Source organism: Camelina sativa, chromosome 11 (assembly GCF_000633955.1).
Source record: "Camelina sativa cultivar DH55 chromosome 11, Cs, whole genome shotgun sequence".
Classification (NCBI taxonomy): Eukaryota; Viridiplantae; Streptophyta; class Magnoliopsida; order Brassicales; family Brassicaceae; genus Camelina; species Camelina sativa.
In genome coordinates, this window is record NC_025695.1 from 12,994,517 (window position 1) to 13,005,885 (window position 11,369).

Consider the following 11,369-nt stretch of genomic DNA (forward strand, 5'->3'; position numbering starts at 1 on the left):
TCCGCCTTCCCCCCCCCCCCACCTCGTTCCGCTTAAGACTCCAATGGTCTCCCCTTCTGCTTTTGAGCCTTTGGCGATTTCCTCTTGCTCAGATCTGACTTCAGATCTGGATCCGGTTTCGTCTAATCCTACCTCCACCATTGACGGCCTAGCTTCCGGTGTTGAGACATCAATTGCCCCCTACGGCTTCTCTCGGGTTAAGCCCTAAATCCTATGTCCAATCGACGGTCAACCCGATAGTCTTGGTCATTCCCCCTCAAGGTTCGTTGGAGACTACCAATTCTGAAAACCCTATTCATTCTTAGCAAGCTAGTCCAATCAAAAACCTGAGTACATCTGATGTTGTTCAGCCAGTCACTAAGACCCATGAGACTCCAAACGATCTATCCCCTACAAATGTAGGCGACTCCTGGGTAGGTATGGTGAAAGGATCCGCAAAGAAACTTTCTACTAAAGGTTCGGGATTCCTGCTCCCATCCGGTGAGCTATGTGTGAAAATCCCAAATGTGGTCATCGAGGGGAATAAGAAATCCTGGGACTTCTTTGTCTTAGGCCAGTTCTACTCGGACCCCCATCCCAAGGTACACTGCACAACATCGTGAATGGTATTTGGAGCAGACATTTTTGGGATATAGCATTGTCTAGAAAGGAAGGCAATGCGTTTCTCTTCCGTATTCCCAACTCTTCTACTAGATATAGGGTATTAAACCAGCGGTTATGGCAGATTTAGGGTCAAACGATGTTCGTTGCGAAATGGGAACCGGGTTTGATTCCTACTAAGCTGGAACTATCCTCCGCCCCCATCTGGTTAGAACTGCGGAATGTCCCCTTCTATTTTTTCCATGAAGAGGGTCTCGAACGCATTGCAAGCCTAGTGGATCACCCTAAATGCCTACACCTTTCTACCGCGAATAAGACAAATCTAGAAGTTGCCAAGATCCTAACTATCATTGATCCTCGGAAGCTGCTTCCTGAAGCCGTAAACTTTCAATTTGACTCTGGAGAGATTTGTCGGGTTCTGGTTTCGAGCCCCTGGATGACTCCAGTCTGTTCACACTGTAAGCATATCGGTCACTGTAGAGAAGCTACTATCACCTGCTCCATCTGCTCTTCAACCAATCATACCCTTGAGACTTGTCCCAAATCCACTTCTACCGGTCCCAGGAAACGTAGAAGTCAAAGAAGAAGGTCTAAAACTCCCTCCCAACGCCCTCTTGTTAACGACAATGATCGTGGAAAGGGAATTGTTAGGCAGGAATGGCAGATCAAAGCCCCTCCGGGAGTGTCGAATCCCCACAGTCCCTCTAAAGCGGTAGAAGCAAGCAGTTTGGTAGCTGCTGGAAGTGTGATACTAGCAGACCTTGCGACTCAACTAATGGAAGCTGGAAAAGACATCATCCGAGGTGAGTCCAGTCTCTCTCAATCTCTTGTTCAACCTCCTGAGTCCGCTACCCCCGGTTCCTGTCTCTTATCCAGACTCTGATGAGATAGCTGAAGTAGACTCGTCAGACGTCCCGTCCACTGACTCTGAGGAGGTGAGATTTACTAGAGTGTTGTCCAAAAGACAACGTAAGATCCAGCGAGGCAAGAGCCTCAAACTCTCTCACTAAGTATGTGTACAAAACGTTTTTGTCGTAATGTCTGTAGTTTTTATATTACCAGCTATCGGAGCGGATTTTAGAATTGGTTTAAGGCTAATAAGCCTATTTTTGGTGGCATCGTCGAGACGCATGTCAAACAGCCCAAGGATAAGAAGTTTATAGAAGCACTTCTACCCGGCTGGTCTTTTGTTGAGAACTATGCATTCTCTGATTTGGGTAAGATTTGGGTGTTGTGGGATTCAAGTGTTAAGGTTGTTCTACTCACGAAGTCTCTGCAAATGATCTCTTGTAAGATTCTTCTCTCGGATTCCACGTCCTGGATTGTTGTCTCTGTGGTCTATGCTGCAAATGAGGATGATAAAAGACAAGAACTCTGGAAAGAAATAATGGAGCTCGCGGCTTCTCCTTCTCTATCTAACATGCCATGGATTATGTTGGGGGACTTTAACCAAGTTATCCACCCTCATGAACACTCTGCAAGCACCTCTCTGAATGTTGATTGAAGAACTCGTGACTTCAGGTATTGTTTTCTTGAAGCGGAATTGGTTGACCTAGTCTACAGGGGTAACACTTTTACATGGTGGAATAAGAGCAAGACAAGACCAGTGGCAAAAAAGATTGATCGTATACTAGTAAATGACCAGTGAAGTGACCTCTATCCTGTCTCTTTTGGTGTGTTTGGTGATCCGGACTTCTCGGATCTCGCCTCTTGTGAAGTGGTTCTGGATGCATCTGCGCCAAGGGTGAAGAGGCCCTTCAAATTTTTCAATTTCCTCTTTCAGAATCCTGACTTCCTGAACCTGGTTAGATACCATTGGTATTCCCTGAATTTCTCGGGCTCTGCCATGTTCTGGGTCTCGAAGAAACTAAAAGCCCTCAAGAATCCAATAAGAGAGTTCAACAAGCAGAATTACTCTGATCTGGAAAAAGGAACAAAAGAAGCTCACGACCTCCTTCTGAATGCACAACACCTCACTCTGGCGGATCCTTCCATGGCAAAGTTCAATATCCTATCCGCTGCAGAAGAGAGTTTTTTCTTCCAAAAATCCTGAGTTACTTGGTACGTTGAAGGAGACTATAACTCTCGTTATTTCCACAAAATGGCAGATGCAAAGAAATCAGTTAATACCATCACAACCTTGATCGATGATAATGGAGTCCTAATTCAAACCCAACAAGGCATTGTTGATCACTGCATGGATTACTTTTCGACCCTGCTTGGTGGAGAACATGACGCATTCACGATAGAGCAAGCGGACATGAATCTTCTACTATCCTACCGATGCTCACCTCCTCAGATTGATGAACTCAACAGGATGGAGATTAAGCTGGCTTTTCAATCCCTCCTGAGGAACAAAGCGTGTGGTCCAAACGGCTTCCCTGCTGAATTTTTCAAGGAATCCTGGAGTGTAGTTGGTCTAGAGGTCGCTGCAGTGGGGTCAGGGAATTCTTCACTTCCGGCAAGTTGTTCAAGCAGTGGAACGCTACCACCCTGGTCCTCATTCCAAAGTCTACCAATGCTTCACGCGCAACTGACTTCAGACCTATCTCTTGTTTAAACACGCTTTACAAGGTCATCGCAAAAATCCTCACATCCAGGCTTCAGATTCTCCTTTCTTCAGTCATCTCTACTTCTCAGTCAGCCTTCCTCCCATGTCGTGTATTATCTGAAAACTTCTTGTTAGCCACTGAAATGGTTCACAGTTACAACTGGAGAAATATATCCCCGAGGGCTATGCTCAAAGTTGACCTTCGGAAGGCTTTTCATTCGGTCAGCTGGGAATTCCTTAACGCTGCTATGAGAGCTCTAGCCATCCCTGACCGATTCATAAATTGGATATGGGAATGCATCTCCACTCCAACCTTTATTGTTTGTGTCAATGGCATAAATGGTGGCTTCTTCAAGAGCACAAAAGGACTTCGACAAGGAGACCCTCTCTCTCCCTATCTATTTGTTCTCGCCATGGAGGTCTTCTCAAAGCTGATGCAGTCTAGATTCGATGCAGGCTACATTCATTACCATCCTAAGGCGGGAGACTTATCCATCTCCCACCTAATGTTCGATGACGACGTAATGATTTTCTTCAACGGTGGTAGCTCATCCTTACACGTGATCTGTGAAACCCTTGATGACTTCGCATCTTGGTCTGGCTTGCAGGTGAACAAGGATAAGAGCCAACTCTTTCATGTGGGGTTGGACTCGATCGAGGAGAACTCTATTGCAGCTTATGGCTTTCCGATTGGTTCTTTGCATATTCGGTACTTGGGACTGCCGCTAATGTCAAGAAAGCTCAGGGTAGCGTAATATGAACCTCTTCTTGAGAAAATCTCTAAGCGTTTCAGGTCATGGTCAGTCAAAACCCTATCTTTCGTTGGTCGTGTACAGTTAATCTCCACGGTTATCTATGGAACTATCAACTTTTGGATGTCGACCTTTATCCTGCCTAAGGGTTGCTTAAAGAAGATTGAGAGCCTTTGTTCAAGATTCCTTTGGTCAGGTAACATCGACGAGGGCAAAGGAGCACGAGTTTCATGGACCACATTATGCCTACCCAAAACAGAAGGGGGACTTGGTTTGAGGAGTTTGAGTGAGTGGAACAAAACTCTCTGTTTGAGGCTTGTCTGAATCCTTTTTGACCAGAATGCTTCTCTCTGCGCAAATTGGCATCGTCATCATCACATCAGAAACTTTTCCTTTTGGGAAGTCACTCCTTCCCCAAGTGATCCTTTGACTTGGCGCATGCTTCTACATTTACGTCCTTTAGCTCACCAGTTCCTCAGAAGCGATGTAGGTAATGGTCTAAAAACCTTCTTCTGGCACGACAACTGGACAAATCAAGGTCCTCTTATCACAAGAATGGGCGAATTCGGTTCTCACACCCTGCGCATTCCACTAAATGCGAAAGTTGCAGAAACTTATGGTCAATCAGGCTGGATTCTCCCTCTATCAAGGAACCAGAAAGCCGCTGATATCCACCAGATTGATAACTCCTTCCCTGCTCCGTCCATTGATCTTCCGGATGATTCATTTGTATGGTGTACAGGTAATGATTGCTCTCACCTTTTTTCATCAGCCAAAACCTGGGAGGTTTTGCGACCTCGGGAAGTTGAGAAAATTTGGGCAAGCACAGTGTGGTTCAAAGGTGCAGTTCCTAAACACGCTTTTCACTTATGGGTGACCCATCTTGACAGACTCCCCACTCGCCAAAGGCTTCTGTCCTAGGGACATATCCAATCTGGGGTGTGTTGCCTATGTTCTGTTGCTTTGGAGTCACGTGACCATCTCTTCTTGACTTGCGACTATGCCTCTCAGCTATGGAAAATGGTTTTTGCTCGCCTATGCCCGCGGCAAAGTCTTTTCTGCTCTTGGGCTGAGCTTCTCTCTTGGACTCGATCTTCCTCACAAGCGGCTCCAGGCCTCCTTCGTAACTTAGCTGCTCATGCTTTTGTATACAGCATTTGGCGTCAGCGTAACAATGTCCTACACAACTCCCAGAGGCTATCTTCATCTTTAGTCTTCAAGTCGGTCGACCGGGAAATTCGCAATATCATTACCGCTAGAAGACTTCGTAAGCATTGGAATAACCTTATGCTTCTTTGGATCCGCTAACACACCCTTTTTTTTTTTTGGTCAAACACACCCTTTTCTTGATTCCATTATTGTAGCCTTGTTTTATTTTATTTTTGCCTTGGCTACTTTAACTTAGGTTCTCCTTTTGTAAAGCCTAAACTCTTTCATTATTAATGATATTTACATGATTTAGCAAAAAAAAAAAGCCCAAAGGGAAACACCTAGCAACTATTGTCTGGTTACATGGGCTTGGGGACGTTGGTTCAATGTAATTACTTTACGTCCCAATGTCCCAAGGAAAATCACCTAGCATAGTAGTTTATTGAATCTAGGCTTCATGAAATTTTAAACATGGTATACATATCAACACATATTTATCAGCTGAAGTTATGTGAGCATTTTTGCTTTGTGAGTTAAGCATTCTCACTTTTATGTTTACACAAGTTTTCTGAAATTTGAATTTTTAGATCCTCCTATTTTACATCCTTCCATTGGACTATATCAAATCTAATAAACTTGCTCCAGTGTCTAATTTTTAATTTTTATTGTTTTTAATTATAAATATTGTTGGATCCCAAAAAATGGATCCAACCATTGGAGATGCTCTTAGGATCTTGGAGAAAGTTTAGAATTGAAATCTTTTACCATTTTGGAGACCCAACAACGAATCCTCAAGATTAAGGACAGAGACAACATCTTTGTATCACTTATCATCTCTAGAAATTAACGAGACAGACGAAGGTTCCGATGAACTCTTAGACGAGATCCTCCGGAGGAGATGAAGTCGATGGTCATGCCGAAGTCTCACGATTCATTGTTCTTCAGCAGAAGAAAATAGCGGGAATATTGAGGAAAGAAGAAAGTTCTTATTCTCTCTCTCGTAAGGTGATAACTAAAATATTGAACTTTAATAGCAATAGAAGATCGGTTTATTATAATATTTCATTTAATATTCTCACATAGAATCACTTTATCATAATATTCTTTTATTTATAATAAAAATATTAATATATAAAATGTTTTGATGCTGGTTACTCTTTACTATAATTTTTTATAAAATATTTTATACTTATAATACACACAAAATAAATCCTGAAAACCGAACTAATTTGATCCAGAAAAAGGAATCACTAGCTAAACCGACCTTCTAGACCTAAAACATGGGATACAAAAGAAAAGAAATTGTAATTGTTTGATTTTGATAGAGACACGTGTCTCGATCGCAAGGGTATGTTGCTCTCACCTTATTATAAAAGCTGAAATGAACGAAGACTATCACTCTTCATTTAATGTTCTTTCCCATTTAATAATTTTTAACTTAGAGTTGCGTCTTTTTACAATAACATTTTATATTATAATTTTTATTTTGATGGTAGTGGTTTTTTAACTTATGGTTATATATGTTTAATATTTATATAGTTTTAGCTCTATTTATTATTTTTCTTCTTTCTAGATAGTTTTTAATTTTATTTTTAGAATATATTTTCAAACTATTTTATTACTTTCAAATGATATCATTATATATAATATTCAAACTAGTATTTAAGTTATTTGAACTTTTATGAATTTTTCTATGATTTTGATGATTTTAAGGAAATTGATATGATTTCTTCTAAAATCCTTTTAAATCTCATCCCATAAAATTTGGATTTTTGTTCTTAACTAATGAAATCATCTCAAATCTTTCAAAATCATTAAAAATCAAATCCACAAACTGTTGTCAATAACCCCATATTTCATTAGAGTTTTTAAAATAGTGTTGACTTTTGTATGAATTACTTTTATACAATATTTTCTTTTTGTCGTAAATCATATCTTAAATCTTTTCATAAAATTTTAAGTATTTTACTTTTTAAAATACTATTCAAAACTAAGCTTGTGATGAAAACTATATATTCAAATCAAAAACTAGAGATTAGCAAACTAAGATTATGTTTTATTTACAAGTATCAACAACATTGATTATATGTGAATGTGTATGGATGATAATACTTTACAACATATTATCATAATCGATTTTCGTACAAAATTATGTTTTATTTTTGATATTAGTGAGTTCAAGCTATCAGTAGAATTTTTAAATTTGAATTGATCGCTAAGAAGATGAGTTATTATGCGATTTGTGATATCTCACGTGTTTTAAAATTATGTGTTATTTTTTTTTTTGTTAAAGGATATTCAAATTAAAATGAAAAGGAAAATGAAAATGTTTATAGAGCCCAAGCCCAGGAATAAAACCCGAATAGAATAAAACTAGTTAGACACATAGTTTAAAAGGAACCTNCAAGCTATCAGTAGAATTTTTAAATTTGAATTGATCGCTAAGAAGATGAGTTATTATGCGATTTGTGATATCTCACGTGTTTTAAAATTATGTGTTATTTTTTTTTTTGTTAAAGGATATTCAAATTAAAATGAAAAGGAAAATGAAAATGTTTATAGAGCCCAAGCCCAGGAATAAAACCCGAATAGAATAAAACTAGTTAGACCCATAGTTTAAAAGGAACCTAAATGAACCAAGTAGTGAACCGAACCAGTTAGAATCGGACCAGGAAAGAAACGGTTGGCATTAACCCTTCTTCACCCACCCGATAGTCTTCTTAGATTTCATCGATCTGCTTTGTCTTCTTCTTTGTTGAGAGAGATTAGGTTTAGCCACCAGTAAGTTCATGTATCACCTCGAAACCAAAGAGCTAGCAAATCACGAAAATTGAGTGCCTTGTTCCTCACTAAACGGTCGATCTGGCTTAAAAGTAGGTTTGTCGGTTTGAAGCTATTCCGATGAATCTGATGATTTCTTTCAGTCCAGAGAGAGTAGATCGTGGCCTGCCAAGCTAGTAAGAGTAATTTTTTTGTTGTTGTTGAACCTCTGAAGGTTTGTAAGCTTTGAGTCGTGTGCGTCCATGAACGGTTGGGAGTGAAATTACATCTCCGAGATATGATCTCCCAAACTGACCAGCTGAAGGGGCATTCAAAGAGTAGATGATCCTGACACTCATCAGCCAAACCACAAAGGAGACACTTAGGGTCGACCTGAAGTCCCCAGTTTGTCAACCTATCCCTAGTAGGGCAGCGATTCAACATAAACAACCAGGTAAGAAAGTTGTGTTTAGGAATACCTCCTGGAGTCCACACAATTTTGTGCCATGGTACTAACGGTTTGTCCTCCTTGATTGCCTTGTAGATTGTCCCTGTTGAGTGACCATCTCTGAGTTGATCATCAATCCACCAGACATAAGAGTCAGGTGAGTCAGATAACTGAATGGAGATTAACTCTTGCTGGAAGCGTACTTGGCGATCCGATCGTGCTGGTGGGATCCTCCAACCTCCTTGTCGCCAGAGAGTAGCGATAGTCGCACCTTTAGTAATGCCCAAGTAGCCATCATTTTGCAGGTAAGTTGTCATACGACCCAAACTGCACCAATGATCAGTCCAAAATTTGCAGTTGTTCCCATTCCCCACTTGCATTTTTATCCATGGATAAGCTTCTTCTCGAACCTTTAACAGTTTGTTTGTCAACCAGGAGAGACGAGTGCTTGGCTTCCGAGTCCAGAAGTTGCTCAAGCTCCCAGAGAGGACAGAAATCTTGAACCAAGCTACCCATACCGAACCTGACCTAAAAAAGAGAAGCCAGATAAGTTTGAGTAAGCACGCTTTATTCCATTCTTTCAAATCCCATATGCCTAATCCTCCATGTCTCTTTTCAGTTGTAACGTCAGCCCATGCCACACGAGCAGAGTGATGCCCTTCTGTTGTCCCCTTCCAGAGGAAAGCTCCTGAAAGAGAGTTCAATATGTCTATGCATCTCTTGGGAAGAATCAGGGCCGAACACCAAAAGTTTGTGATACCCGCTATAACTGTGTTAAGCAATTGGAGGCGACCAGCAAAGGAGAGGGTTTTTGTTGACCACCCGTTGAAGGTATTCTTAACTTTTTGAATTAGGGGAGCACAATCTAGCAGAGTAAGCTTCTTGGTGCACAAAGGCACTCCTAAGTATCTAATTGGAAGCTGGCCATGACTAATCCCAGAGTTGACTTTAATTTGAACTATTTCCAGTTGAGAGAGACCTGAAGTATAGAAGCTCGTTTTGGAGAGGCTAATGGCGAGACCGGATGCATCTTCAAATTCTTTAAGAATCTGGAGAACATTCTGAACTGAGAGCGCCGTTCCTTCAACAAATATCAGCAAGTCATCAGCAAAGCAAAGGTGTGTAAGCTTTAACCCTGCGCATTTGTGATGATATTTAATTCTTCCATCCTCAGCCGCCTTGTCCAGCATTGCAGATAAACAGTTCATAGCCAGTACAAAGAGGTACGGAGATAAAGGATCCCCTTGCCTCAACCCTCTGCGACCTTTAAAGTATCCATGGACTGAGCCATTAAATCCCACAGAGAAGGAAGGAGTACAGACACAGGCCTTGAGCCATCTCAGGTAAAGCTCTGGCACCTCAATCCCCCTTAAGCAGTTAAAAATGAACTCCCATCTAATTGTGTCAAAAGCTTTTGCTATGTCAACTTTGATAGTGATGCGTTTTGGTCCCACCTGCTTATGATAGCCATTTACCAATTCTGCAGCCAGTAGAGTATTCTCAACCAATAAACGTCCTTTGATAAATGCAGTTTGACTTTTTTTGGACCAGGTCAGGAAGAATAGACTTCAAACGGGATACAAGTATCTTGGATATAACTTTATACAGCGTGTTAAGACAGGAAATGAGCCTGAAATCTGAAACAAGAGAGGCACCCGATAGCTTAGGGATGAGCGCAAGAGTAGTGGCATTAGTGGCTTTGGGAAGAAAAGCTGAGTGGAAGAATTGAAGAATACTCGAAATGGTTTCTTGGCCAATGATCCCCAAGCGGACTTGTAGAAAGCAGAAGTAAACCCGTCATGTCCAGGAGCTTTATTAGCGTTTAGTTTAAACATAACTTTAGTAATTTCCTCTGAAGATGGAATTCTGATCATTGATTGCTTTGTTTCAGGTGAGCACCTATAACTGATCAAGTCTTGGAGCCAAGTAAGCGAGGTAACCAGAGGATGCAAGACTGCTGGACTCAAAATGTGCTGGAAGTGACTAACAGCCATCATTCCCATTTCCTGCGGATCATCAACAACAGTGCCTGCTATAGTAGAGAAAGACCTGATTGCATTGAATGCATTCCTAATACATGTCATCCGATGGAAGTAAGTTGTATTTAGGTCTCCTTCCTTTAACCAGTTGATTCGGGATCTTTGTTTAAAATAAGCTTCCTCCACTCTCCGTAACAGGTCCCATTTGGAGTGCAAATCTTGCTCCTGCTGGAAAAGAGTTGTAGTTGGATTCGCCAAGGCTTGTACCTGCACAACTTGAAGCAAACGGTTAGTCTCTCTTACTCGGTTTTGTATATCCGAGTAGTTCTCTCTTGATAGTGTTTTTAACTCTCTTTTCAGCATTTTTTGCTTTGCACACAGGGTTGACAAACATGTTTCCAGGGGACATAAATTTCCAGCCAAAATCCAAGCAGTTTCGATCGTTTCTAGGAAGCGAGGGTGGGAGGTGAGGAAATTGAAGAATTTAAAAGGCTTTGTGCCAGCTTGCGGAAGCGCTGTATCAAGGTCTATAAGACAAGGGGAGTGGTCAGAAAGTTCAGGGGCCAAGAAGGAGGCTACGCTGTTCGGGTACGAGGTAAGCCAGACATTGTTAACAAGGGCTCTATCCAGTTTTTTACAAATAGGGTTGGCAGGACTTTTGTTTGACCAGGTAAATAGAGATCCTTGGTAACGCAAATCAACCAATTCCATCTGTAACAGGCAGTCTTGCAGCTCAATCATTCTAGTTGTCAAGTGGTTAACCATAGGACTAGAGTGCTCGCCAGGCTGAGTTATTTGGTTGAGATCCCCACACACCATCCAAGGAACAATATCAAAGTGAAATCTTTGTTGAAGTCCAATAAGTTCACACCACAGTTCAGTGTGTTCTTCACTCGCGTAAGGAGCGTAAACTGCGGTGAAAAAGAACCTCTGGCCGCCTTGAATTGTTATTTCACTAGTTATCATATGTCTTGATTGGTGCAGGACTGAGACAGTAACTGGCGACTTCCTANGTACATGGGGGGGCTGGGGAGTTTCTGTTTGCTGAGGGATGGTAGTCTGAGGTTGCTTTGAGGGGGGAGGGAGGAGAGGAGGTTGCGAGGAGGGATGAGTAAGAGGGATAGGAACAA

At 41.4% G+C, this 11,369-nt stretch overlaps 2 long non-coding RNA genes across 2 annotated transcripts; both read left to right on the top strand.

Annotated features, from left to right (window-relative positions):
* On the top strand, window positions 8,723-9,576 carry LOC109127517. The gene is made up of 3 exons (XR_002034079.1): window positions 8,723-9,091; window positions 9,229-9,378; window positions 9,456-9,576. It is a non-coding gene; the product is annotated as an uncharacterized LOC109127517 (long non-coding RNA).
* On the top strand, window positions 10,177-10,934 carry LOC109127569. The gene is made up of 3 exons (XR_002034132.1): window positions 10,177-10,353; window positions 10,438-10,527; window positions 10,621-10,934. It is a non-coding gene; the product is annotated as an uncharacterized LOC109127569 (long non-coding RNA).